At 41.9% G+C, this 12,644-nt stretch overlaps 1 long non-coding RNA gene across 1 annotated transcript; it reads right to left on the reverse strand.

Annotated features, from left to right (window-relative positions):
• Positions 1-3,356: 3,356 nt before the first annotated feature.
• LOC125522303 lies at positions 3,357-7,061 on the reverse strand. Its single transcript, XR_007289717.1, has 5 exons — positions 6,701-7,061; positions 5,732-5,900; positions 5,497-5,589; positions 3,686-3,893; positions 3,357-3,601 (listed from the first exon to the last, which is right to left on the reverse strand). It is a non-coding gene; the product is annotated as an uncharacterized LOC125522303 (long non-coding RNA).
• Between the last annotated feature and the right edge of the window lie 5,583 nt (positions 7,062-12,644).

Below are 12,644 nucleotides of genomic sequence, written 5' to 3' on the forward strand. Positions count from 1 at the left end.
AGTTTCTATCAAAAAAATTCTTTATGAAAATTCTTTTTGCTACTAAAGTTTCTAACAAAAAATTATTTATGATAATTCTTTCTTCTTTTCATGTTTTGATAATTCTTTCATGCTTTTAGTTGCATAAATTTTATATAATTTTAGTTTAAAAAATACTAGAGGTTTATAAAAGCTTTTTAGTTGATTCCTTTTGCTATTAGAGTTTTATAAAAACTTTTTAGGTGATTGTTTTTGCTATTTAAGAATATTATAGTTTTGTTTTAGTTGATCATGACATAATATTTTAATTGATTATTTTAAGTTCATTATTTTTGCTATTAGTTCATACTTTTTGCACTAAATGACCCTAAAATTGAAAAGCACTGCAAATGAACTCTGAAAAGGTTGAAAGTTGGCATGGTATTATCATTTCACCCACATAGCATGTGCTAAAAAGTTGAGAGGGTTACGACAAAAACTAGATGCACTTCATGTACAAAACGGGCAATCTCTTTCGAAGTAGGTTTCGGACGAAAACTCATATGTTACAAAGGGATTTCATTTTTTGAACTTATTTGAACTCCAGACTTTTTGTGTGTTCAAAATGCACCATTCAAAGCAACATCATCAATTTTCAACCCTTTCTGACTTCATTTGTTATTTTTCATGCATTTGCTGATTTTTTTAAGAGCTAAATGACCCTAAAATTGAAAAGCACTACAAATGAACTCCAAAAAGGTTAATTTGGCATGGTGTCACCATTTCACCCACATATCATGTGCTAAAAAGTTGAGAGGGTTACGGAAAAAACTAGATGCACTTTGTGTACAAAATGGACAGTCTCTTTCGAAGTATCAGGGTTTCAGACGAAAACTCGTATGTTATAAAGGGATTTCATTTTTGAACTTATTTGAACTCCAGAATTTGTGTGTGTTCAAATTGCACCATTCAAATCCACATCATCAATTTTCAACCCTTTCTGACTTCATTTGTTATTTTTCATACATTTACTGATTTTTTGAGTTAAATGACCCTGAAATTGAAAAGCACTACAAATGAACTCTGAAAAGGTTGAAAGTTGGCATGGTATCATCATTTCACCCACATAGCATATGCTAAAAAGTTGAGAGGGTTACCAGAAAAACTGGATGCACTGCGTGCATTATATATAATTATGTGTGTCAAAAACCATAACAGAACATCATGAATAGATAAGTGACCAAATATATACAAGTTCATCATCACATTAAAACCAAAGTACATACATAGTTCTCATCTAACAACATATAGCTCTTCAGAGCATCTAATTAATTAAACCATACATTGAAACTATGTAAAACATTTCAATGCGAAAACAAATGCGATCATAATCGCAACCAAGGTAACAATTGATCCAACGGCATAATAATACCAAGCCTCGGTATGAATGGCATATCTTGTAATCTTTCTAATCTTCAAGCGCATTGCATCCATCTTGATCTTGTGATCATCGATGACATCCGCAACATGCAACTCCAATATCATCTTCTCCTCCTCAATTTTTTTCATTTTTTCCTTCAAGTAATTGTTTTCTACTTCAACTAAATTTAACCTCTCGACAATAGGGTCGGTCGGAATTTCCAGTTCAACTACCTCCTACATAAATAAAATCTATGTCACGTTGGTCGGCATAATTGTCATAAACAATAAATGAACCAAATAGTTATAAAAGGATAATATATACCACATCCGAATCATAGACAGGACGAGGGCCGACGGGGGCGGATACCAAAACCATCGCACTATATAATAACAAGCAATAATAAAAGTAAGAAAATTAGACAAGTATCTATCTAAAGTAAGAGTTATTTTCTTTCAGAAAAAAGATAAGAATAAGAGGCTCACCACGGTGGTGCCGACGACGAGATCGGCGCGGGCGATCGACGATGGTGAAGACGGGGACGGGACGTGACGGACCTTTAAACCTATGCAAATCTCGGGGGAAATGGAGCTTGGAAGTCGAGCTTCGAGAGGAGAAAGCTTAACTAATGTGGCTCGGGCATTTCATCGAACACCTCATGTGCATAGGAGGTGAGCTAGAGCACCCAAATGCCATCCCCTCGCCGGCCAGAAAAAACAGAGCACTATGGAGTGCTCTGCTGCGGCGATGGGGTATATATAGGCAACTCATTTGTCCCGTTTCGTGGCTGAAACCGGGTCTAAAGCTCCCCCTTCTGCCCCGGTTCGAGCCAAGAACCGGGACCAATGTATGTGGGCCAGGACCGAGGCCCATTGGTCCCGGTTCGTGCCAGGAACCGGGACAAATGGGTCCAGATGAACCGGGACCAATGCCCACGAGGCCCCGGCCGGCCCCCTGGGCTCACGAACCGGGACCAATACCCACGAGGCCCCGGCCAGCTTCCTGGGCTCATGAACCGGGACCCATAAAGGACTAATGGGCTGGTCAGGCCCGAACCAAAGCCCTGCTTTCTACTAGTGAAACATCCTACCACGAGTCAATATGGCCTTGCAGGGTAGCGTGGTACGACAGGGACCCTCTAATCCGCTGGCCATATTCCACTGGGACATTGCCATCCTCCATCTCCGCCTTATCGCTGTCATTATGGTAAGACGAGGAGGAAACTGGGGTCGTGGAGGATGGAGTAGCGTTTGGCTTTCGCGGTTGCTTGTCAAGCTCCCAGTCATCCAATGTCCTAGATTGCGACTCCATCGAGATGTGTAGAGTGTGAGTAAACCCTGATTAGACAGCCACCCTCCATGTTGCTACCTCTCTCCCTATACCTATCACTCCCAAACAATTGCTAGGTTGTTGAGACAGCGAGAGAAAAAGCGAAAGAGAGAAACTAGAAACCTAACACCATCACTAATCCTTCCATTGCTAGGAAATTGACATTGCAAAAAAGACGTTGGGACATGAAGCGACACTATGTAAATATGTATAGTCGATAGTTGTACTTGAATTGTTTTGTAATGAAGATGAGAGATTTGATGACATGGAGAGCATGCATGGGCCACGTACAATGTTAAGTGGGGAGAGATATTCCATTTGTAGGTTCAAAATATGAGTAGTTTTAAACGATACAACTTAATTTATCTTCAAGGAGTCTGAATCCCCTTTTATAACTAACTAGTAAGCGTGCACGTGCAACGCACGTCCTGCCAACTCAATCCATTTTTCAAATTCCACCTCCATTTAATTTGTATCCTTTTCTATAGCTTTTGTTTGTCTACACTTTTTTTAATTCAAACAACTAAAGAAACTAAAAATGGAAATACAATATGTGCTATTCCCCAAAGAAATAAAATGAGAATGTGATATAGGTAATGAATAGGGAGTATCTAGGATGATAAGTACAACATTTGTCGAAATATCCCATAACCTAATTATTTGAAATGCATTGTTTGACAGAGACACAAAAATGAAGAGTTTATTTGAACAATGCGCAAACATGCTCTTCAGATGTATTTTATCAAACAAGGAGTCCGAGTTTGCCAAAATAAAAATTCAGAGCGGTTTGGAAGTATTCTCATCACTTCTCTTTCTCCGCCACAGAAGCATTCTTCATCCGGGCTCCCAAACGCTTCATCCCTCAGAGCTTTGTCTATATAAAGAGTCAAGGTACTAAATATGCATGGCATACATGTCCAGTCAGTAATAAAATTAGTTTCTAGCACAATGTCAGAGAATTTAAAGATGGGACATTACCGTCTTATGCAAACCTTGTGGAGACCTTTGTATATTTAATGCATACTTCTGCTTTTATTATTGGGCTGATGAAGTGAAAGTTGTGAGATAAAATATTCTAAATCTCATGTAGCTTCTTTAGCAACTATAAACTTCGAGGTGGACAATCTACATATTTGCTTCTCAGGAGAGGCTCCTAGTTGATTTGCTGCTGTACAAGGATGCTAATCTGAAACAATTATGCAGCACATGGTAAGTGCTAAGTCGACAATTGGTACTGAATCTACCAGGCTCCGAAGGATCCAATTATGTGATTTTACATGTGCATCTTAGCTATCAAAGGAAAAGAAGAAAATGGTCAAAGCAACAAAAAAATGCAAGCTTATATAAACTTCACAAAACCGGGTATGACATTTCAGCCAAGGAAGATTTATTCACTTACATTCACATGATACAATATGCAAGCAACAGTTCATGGGCATGCCCTGACTAAACTATGTGTACACAAAAATAATTATCACCTCCCAACTGACCGATTGTTAAATGTACACAGCAACTAATTGGCTTAATAGTTATCTCACACTCCCACCAATTTATTAAGAAAACAGAAATCACCCAATGGAACCGGAATTTCAGAACAGCTTAGTCAAGTTTTCCTATGTTGTATACCCTGCCGCTGAAACAAAGCAAATGAGTATAAGCTATGTAAAACAACACCAAGGATAGGGGATGAATGAAACAACAAATTCTGCATCCCACGGAACAACACCATTTTATGCAGTATTCACTATCGAAGGCCCTCAACTCTAAATACTGTGAGATGTGGAGTGTAGTAGAAACATGCTGAACCAACATGAATAGACTCCAAAATTATATGCATACATCTTGAAGCATACACTGGAATTTTCAAATTGCCATCCAACCTCCAGGAACTCTTCATGTCAAAAAAGAGAATTATACAAGACATGGAAAGGAATAGTAGGCTCGGACCAAATAATTACTAACCTTGAACTGTAGGTTCAGGCCAAATAACCAAATAAAAGATACACAGATATCAGTGAAATTAACTATAATATACGTACGCGACTATTATAAAGAGATTTCAGATGCAGATCAACTACATACACATAATTTAGTGCCCAAGATTTTGTGTCTTATCAATTGGTCCAAGTTCTCCATGTGGCAGCGCATCTCATTATTATTCTCTCGTTGCAACAAAAAAACAGAAGAATGTTATTTAGTGTCCAGTCAGCAAGTGTAAGCTTGAGCTAAAATAATACAAAAAAAGAGGATGGAAAAGTATTGCAATTTTTACACTTCAAAGCACCACGAATACACCTCATAATCGGATTGGTACAACAATAAGATGAAATTATTGCTATGTAATATGTTTTTTGTGAAGAGACTTGAAATATCCTAGATTTGATGCTTGTACAAGTTCAGTTAAAAGTGATTTAAACAGTCTACAAACTGAACTTATTTTTACTTCCTAGATTAACCAAAAATTGGGGGATTTCACACCAACTGAACGTAGTAATATACAACAAAAATATTACTCCGTCTGTATACTAATATAAGAGCGTTTAGATTACTAAATTAGTGATCTAAATGCTCTTATATTAGTTTACGAGTAGAAGAAAGTAGTGCAAGGACAGAATAGTACTCCCTCCGTCTCAAAATAAATGACTGAATTTTGTACTAACTTTATAGTAAAGCTAGTATAAAGTTGAGTCACTTATTTTGGGACAGAGGGAGTACATGAATTGTACGTAGCAGACATACATAAACCGAAACGTACGAGAGAGAAAAAACGATTATTTTTATCACATTACCTCAGTGTTAAACTGTTTGTCTACAACGGCGCGACCATAGCCTCAGCTTCCCTCTCCCATTCGTCAGATTGTGGGGAGTGGAGCATTTGGGGACTGCATGTCTCGAAACAAATTTGATCATACTACTAATGGGATCAAACACCAACAACCAATTGCATTGGTTGATATTTTCAGTGAACTGGGTAGAGAAGCAGAATACAATCATAAAGAGTTTTGAGCTTGCAAATGAAGCAACCTTGTCTCTCTTGGATAGTTCAAAACAAAATGAAGCCGCCTTGATAAAATTCAACGTCGTCTCTGCAGACTCGTTCTCCCACAACTTGAGAGAGACCTCTTGCTCCACCTTTCCACCACCGACCACAAAGTACAAACTCTCAAGCGATGAAGTAAACCTGAAAATGTGACTGAAAGGACCTTAGGTGCAACAATTGCTGATGAATGGGAACATTCTGAACATGTAGAAATAAAGTATGAGTTGATAGGGAAGAGGCCAAAAAAGAAGATATAAAATATTAGTATTGAGTTTGCCTGAATTTCGTATATTAGTGGATGATTGAAATCATGTACAGAAAGTTTAGGAGCTATTGTGTAGTAATTTTGATGCCAATTGAGGAGTGAGTCGTGGTAGAATGGATTTGTGGGAGCACTGAAAAGGTAATTCGAGTTACACAATACAATTATCATATGAAGAGATTAAATAGTCAATAATCAGACTGTAACCCTGTCTAGTGCTGAGCTTGGCATTGATTTGGATCATGATAATTCACCTTTTAATGATATAATCAGAGTCTAACCCTTCCAGAATAACGTTGTTTAACTGCGGCAATGTTAGTTGTGTGGAAGGATCATGTATATAAAAGAATGATAGAATGAGAATCAGTTCACATTTGGTCGTTGGAAAAAGTACAGTGTAGACTTTCTAACATCCTCCACTGCGACGTATGCAGATCATGATGCAGTAAAACGACCAAAGAAAGTAAATAAGCACAAGCATCAAATCCTCTTGTGTATGGAACACAAACTGAATCATAAGTACAGGGTAGACTTTGTAACATCCTCCATTGTGGTGTATGTAGATAATGATGCGCTAAAACGATCAAATTCTCTTGTGTATGGAACATAAAATGGACCATATGCTGGGTACCTCACTATTCAGTATAGTTTTATATCAATCTACACTTCAATCAATCGAATGGAAACTTACTGGTTTCTCCATAGTCAGATAAGGTCGTGGCCGTCCGTTGGGCAGCGTTGGGCAGCAGAGGAGGGCAGCGCCGCCGCACCGCGCTGACGTCCTTCCGTGTGGCAGCAGAGGCTGACCGCGGGCAGTGGGCAGCGGCGGCAGGGGGCGCTCCCGCGTTCTTGGGGCAGCAGAAGAAGACCAGCGGGGGCCTGCTCTGCTCATGCCCACGTTTATCCGCGGGGAAGCAGAAGAAGTCTGGCGGTTGCGGCGACGGAGGCCAAGCTGGGCGGCGGGGGACGGCGCGGGGCCGGCCAGGGCGGCGGCGGACCGGCTGCCGACGGGCAGGGGACGCAGCGCGCGGGGCCGGCGGGGTGGCCGTGGACCGACGTCCGACGGGCAGGGGACGGTTGGGAGGGAGTACTGGTTGGGAGGAGGAGAGTGGGAAAGGTCGTGCGGGCGTGCGCGTTCTGCAGAGCGGTTTGTTTTCGTGATTATAGCGATGGAGGATTAGTGGGTTGATTGGCGTGTTTGTTGCATCAAACATCGAAGGATTAAGGGCCATTAGATTTTATTGATGGATGGATCTGATTGTTTGGTTTCCGTCCTCTTTTTCTTTTATAGGGGGTAGTAGATGACCATTTTCTAAACATGTGAACAACTTTTTCAGTTACATAGTTATTTTTCAAAATATGTGAAGACTTTTATTAATCACATAAACATTTTATAAAAACACGTGAACTCATTTTTAGAATAAATGTTTGTAGAAGTACGTGCATTTTTATATTTGTGAATACTTCTATTTTTTTCTATTATCAAACTGATAATATATAAATGTGTAAGGTAAATGTATATTTCTTTGACATGTGAATAATAACAAGATTAAATTGTACCTAATCTTCTAATGGGCCATATTAATTGCAGCGCATTCAGCCCTGGCCATGCCTGGCTCCTGCTCGCTACATCAAGATATATGAAAAGAAAATGAGAGCTTCTATTCGGCGCCTTAAGCGCCGAATGGCCTCTATTGTGCACACATGAGCCGTCCCATTAGCATTTCGACCACACTCGTCCGATAGCCTTGTTCGCTGCTGGTTTCAAGGAAAAACCAGTGGCTACAGGTTTGAGGAAAAAAACTGATCAAGTTTTTACAGTTAACAAAAACCACACATTCACAAACTATTCTTCTATTTTTAAAAATTTAATGCATTTAAAAATGTTCAGATATTTGAAACAAAACATGTTTTTAAACAATGTTCATGAACATGATTTGTTTTAAATAAAATAAAAGGCTGTTCATGAATTTTCGTAAAAAATAAAAACCATAAATAAAGGAATGGTCAAATTAAAAAAATTTGAAAAAGAACAAACACGGCTTCGGGTCATTCTTTCCCCGCGCGCGCATGGTGAGGCGCGGGGGCCTCCCGACGGTGGGTTTCCCGCGAGCTTCGGGGTCCTCGGTGCGGCCGCGCGGCCCTTAGATGTGGGGCGGCATGGCGGTGCTGGTGGCCGGCAGCGCCCGCGCGGCCGAGATCTGGGCCCTTTCGGGCTCCATCTAGGCTAGGGTGGGCCGGCGGCTCGGTGCGTGGCGACGCTGCTCCCTGATGTTGGTGGCGAGAAGGCGGTGGTCTGTGGGCGGTAGCGGCTTCATCGGCCGGCGAGCTGCAGCGCCAGGCAGGGGCTGTCCAGACCCTTTTGGGTCCGGCCGAGCCTTGGCGCTTGGTAGGCCCCGTGTCCGTGCGTCCGGTCGGCTCCGCGGCAGCGGCGGTGGTGCACTATGGATCGACCGGGGTGGTGGTGGGGGTTTGGGTCAGGAGAAATCCCTGGCGGCTCGTCCGGCCCCGACGCGGCGACGCCTGCGGGTGCCGCCGAACCTTCCTAAAGGGCGTCGGTTACACCCTCCCTCATTGCCCCCCGCGTACCTGGGGAAACCCTAGGACTAGTCCGGGCAATAGCGGCGTCGTTGTTTGCTCCTTCTTGAAGGTGTTGCTTGGTACGTGGCGCTTCGGAGTGCTGAGTGCATGGTGGTACTTCTCCGGAGGGTGCAGCGGTTGCCAACCATCTTCGTTTCGTTGATCTACCGTTGTTGGCATTTGTTTCTCTTTCTTTTTCTCTCTTTTTTTTCCTTTGGGCATGTTTGTGCTGCGGCGCCAATGAGCTGACTGTATCGGATGATGCTTTATCTATAGAAGGGGAAACCCTTTATGGTCATATCCACTTTGTCATTCGTTGCTTCACACATGCTCTTTATTATTTCATTTTACTTGATACGGCTTCAGAGAGGTGCGCGATATTTAGAAAAGAATACCCACACATACACGCGACCGTGCACACACAGAGAGTTTATAAAATCGCATACTTGTAGAACAAGTTCTCTCTTAGATCATCTGCACCTGCCTCCACTCCAATTAACGAATCACTCAATACAAGCACCATAAGGGTTGCAATAGTCTGCTTGTAACTTGTCTTGAGGTGACATCTTTTTGTAATCGCTCGAGAAGTTGCATAGACATGCTTGCAACTCGCTCAATTCTAAATAACTATTTCTCAAACATGAAAAATATCAAACCTATTGTTGATATTTTGGCTAGTATTGCTACGACGCGAAGGAAATCCATAGCTAGAATATGGATTTAGGGACCCAAGAATAAAATTCGGTCTATGTACAAAATTGTGAACACTACATCGAACCTAGTAGCAAAGGCCGGCGCCACGACATACGTCAATGGTAGTCAATAAGCATCTAAGAGCATCTCCAACAGACGCTCAAAAAGACCTCCGCACACTAAAATTTTGTTTTTTTGGGCGCCGCGCAGCTCCAGCAGATGTTGTAGCGCTAAAAGTTTTTGGGCGCGCGCTGAAAAACGCTATCACGCGTAGCATATTTTAGGCTTCAGATTGCACGCGTTTCACAATTTGCATTGTGTGTTTTTTATGCGCGTGTTTTTGGACGTCTGTAAAAGCGATGTTGGTCCCGACGCACTAAAAGTACTAAAGTGACGCGCTATAACTTTTATTGGACGCTAAATTTTTGTGCGGCCGTTGGAGATGCTCTAACCAAATAAGGATTAAGAACACTTGTCCTTGCCGATCTTGACCTTTCTCCGTCGTGTCCAATGAACGGCCCACGGAACCGCTGCTGCCTGCTGCAGGTTTATTGGATCTGCATCTCCGCCAAAGCAATGGAGGACGGCGACATCGCAACACACTTAAATCTCTCAAAGAATGTAACGTGTCGTCAGACACACACTAGACTGATGATAGAGGCAGCTGCTGTCTTGTATTGCTCGGATGTGCATTTGTGGATGTCATGTGCATAACCGATGAACTTACCACATACACAAACTGAGCGGGCCATACATATGATACTGAACAAATACATCTTACTATTCACACACGTATATAACCGATAAAGGCTATGAGATACTACTACAAGATGCATGTACTAGGGTTTCAGCTCAGGCGCAACATCATGCCCCAACACAGTTGTGGTGCACAAGCGTCTGGACATGCGCATTTTCTTTCGAGTGATGTTGTAGTTGGATTGATGAGGTTTGTTCAGCACTTTAATTGGCATAACCCTCCGCTCCTCTTGAGTATTCTTTGTCACAAGCATGCTCATGAGTCCAACAACTAATTTGTCATGTATTCATCCAAAAAGAAAGGTCTAAAATCACAGGGAATCTTTGGATTAACTGTAGAGCTTAAAAGATCAGAGAATCATCCCTTGATAAAAATGGTAACAGATACTAATGCATCTATGCTTAGGACATTTCTAATTATGCTTACTGAAAGTGGGGTGTAACAGACAAGCTACTTGTGATTTTTGTGAAAGGAATGTACAGATGGTCATCTCGAAAGATATGCCCATGAAAAGGGCATGTTACTTTCAGTCCTACTGATCTTTGCAGTTACGGCCACTCTGAAGTTATTTCCTTTATCTGATGTGCCACAACTTGCCTTTGCAACTTGCAAGTGAATGGACATGGGCTGGTGAAGTACTAGTAAGTATGAAAGCGACATCTTGCAAGCCTCTAACCGAGTGAGCTTTAGAAGGGGATGGTGAGCATGAAAAAATGGCTACCCGGTGAGAGGATGTGATGCAGTGTGACAATTGTAGTGCTCAACACAAAATTCTAATTATGCTGGACTAGCGACGAAGACCTCTTGGAGCGAAACACTAGCAAGTCCTAATTATGCCTTCCTTGACACCCCAGCTGGTGTTGTGGTTACATCAGTCATTAGCTAAAACTATGTTGTACCAATGTGGGTGATGGGCATGCACGGTGCGACATCATGGCCCTCGTGAACCAGTACCAAATACTAATTGCAGTGATGTGGTGACATGCATGGCTGTATCAGTCATTAGCTAAACTAAATTGTTGTTTAAGGGAAGAATGATAGACAACATCTAGCCTAGGTTAGGCCCTAGGGTGGTACTCAACTGGATCAAAGGAAAGATGTATGAGAGCTAATCCTAACTTGGTGGATGTTTCATCAGATAAAAAGCAGCAGTAGCTCATTTGTAGGCATTGCGTGCATTCCATGGCAATGTCACACTGTCATAACCATTTTTCCCTGGTCACAAGTCATAACCCCTAGCGCTTCAATACCCGTCTCTCTATAGTATTGTTCAACGATGTGAGGCTTACGTTGCAACAGTGCTCCAGTCCGTCCCCCTTAATATTCAGTTCAGAAGAACGCTAGTCGGCAATCGTTGGAAAGTGTGGCTCCATTTAGTGAGTAGACTGATGGAGGTTCAGTTATCTCAACAGCCCGATAAGTTGCGCTGTAATCTTACTAGGACTGGAGAGTTTACAGTTAAATTAATGTATCTTGATGTCATCAACTCCAGCTCCATTCCTAGTTCCAAATATGTCTGGAAAGTCAAGGTTCCGTTGAAAAGTAAAGTGTTTATATGGTTTGTACATAAACAAGTCATCTTAACTAAAGACAATCTGGTAAAGCGCAATTGGACAGGACCTACTAGGTGTAGCTTTTGTGATCGGGATGAAACTATCAAACACCTCTTTCTAGATTGCCCGTGAGCTAAGATTCTATGACGGACGGTGCACATAGCTTTTAACATTACCCCTCCAAGCTCTATCAGCTTGTTATTTGGAACGTGGCTTAACGGGATAGAGCTCGAAACAGCGAGCCACATTCGCATAGAAGTATGTGCTTTATTGTGGGCTGTGTGGAATTGCAGAAATGATTTTGTCTTTAACAGAACATCAAATATTCATTGTTTGGAGGTTATCTTCCGGGCCACTGCTTTGATCCGTATGTGGTCGCTACTCACTCCGACGGAGGCCAGGGAGCGTTTGATTACTGGATCTATCCGGTGGGAGATGGTACCATGGGATATATTCAACCGGTTTGGATGGCGGTCATGTAATAGGATAGGCAATTAGTTTTCCTATCTTTTTTTAGCCAGCCGGTTGTGCCTTTTGTGGCCGTTTTTATTGGCTCTTTGTGAGCTCTTATTTATTTTGTTCGAGATTGCAAGACCTTATTAAACTTATTTGATATTTATTAAGGTGGCCGTATGCATCGTTCTGATGCAGAGGCCGGGGAGCTCCCCTTTTTTTAAAAAAAAAAACAAGTCAGTCCAAAGGCCCCTCTTCCCCTTGAAGCTCTCTCATGAAAATCACAGGAGGAAAGATGCATGGGGCTCACTCAATCAGCCCGTGAAAAAGAGTAATATGTATTGTGGGCATCACGTTTGGTGAGAAAGTTCTGACAAAGATTCTTCTTATATTTAGATAAATGCATTTCTGGCGTATAATGACAAGGGAAGCTAGCAGGGTGGGCTGTCGGTGAGCGTGACTGGTGAGCCAAGAACCACTGGCCAAGGACGGGACGAGACGATGCGGTGAGCAATGAGATGACCTAAGTACACTGGTTTTCAATAGCTCGGTTGATGCTGAAGCCTCACTGTCCCTGATTGCAAACAGAAAACTAAAAG

Source organism: Triticum urartu, chromosome 7 (genome assembly GCF_003073215.2).
Source record: "Triticum urartu cultivar G1812 chromosome 7, Tu2.1, whole genome shotgun sequence".
NCBI lineage: Eukaryota > Viridiplantae > Streptophyta > Magnoliopsida > Poales > Poaceae > Triticum > Triticum urartu.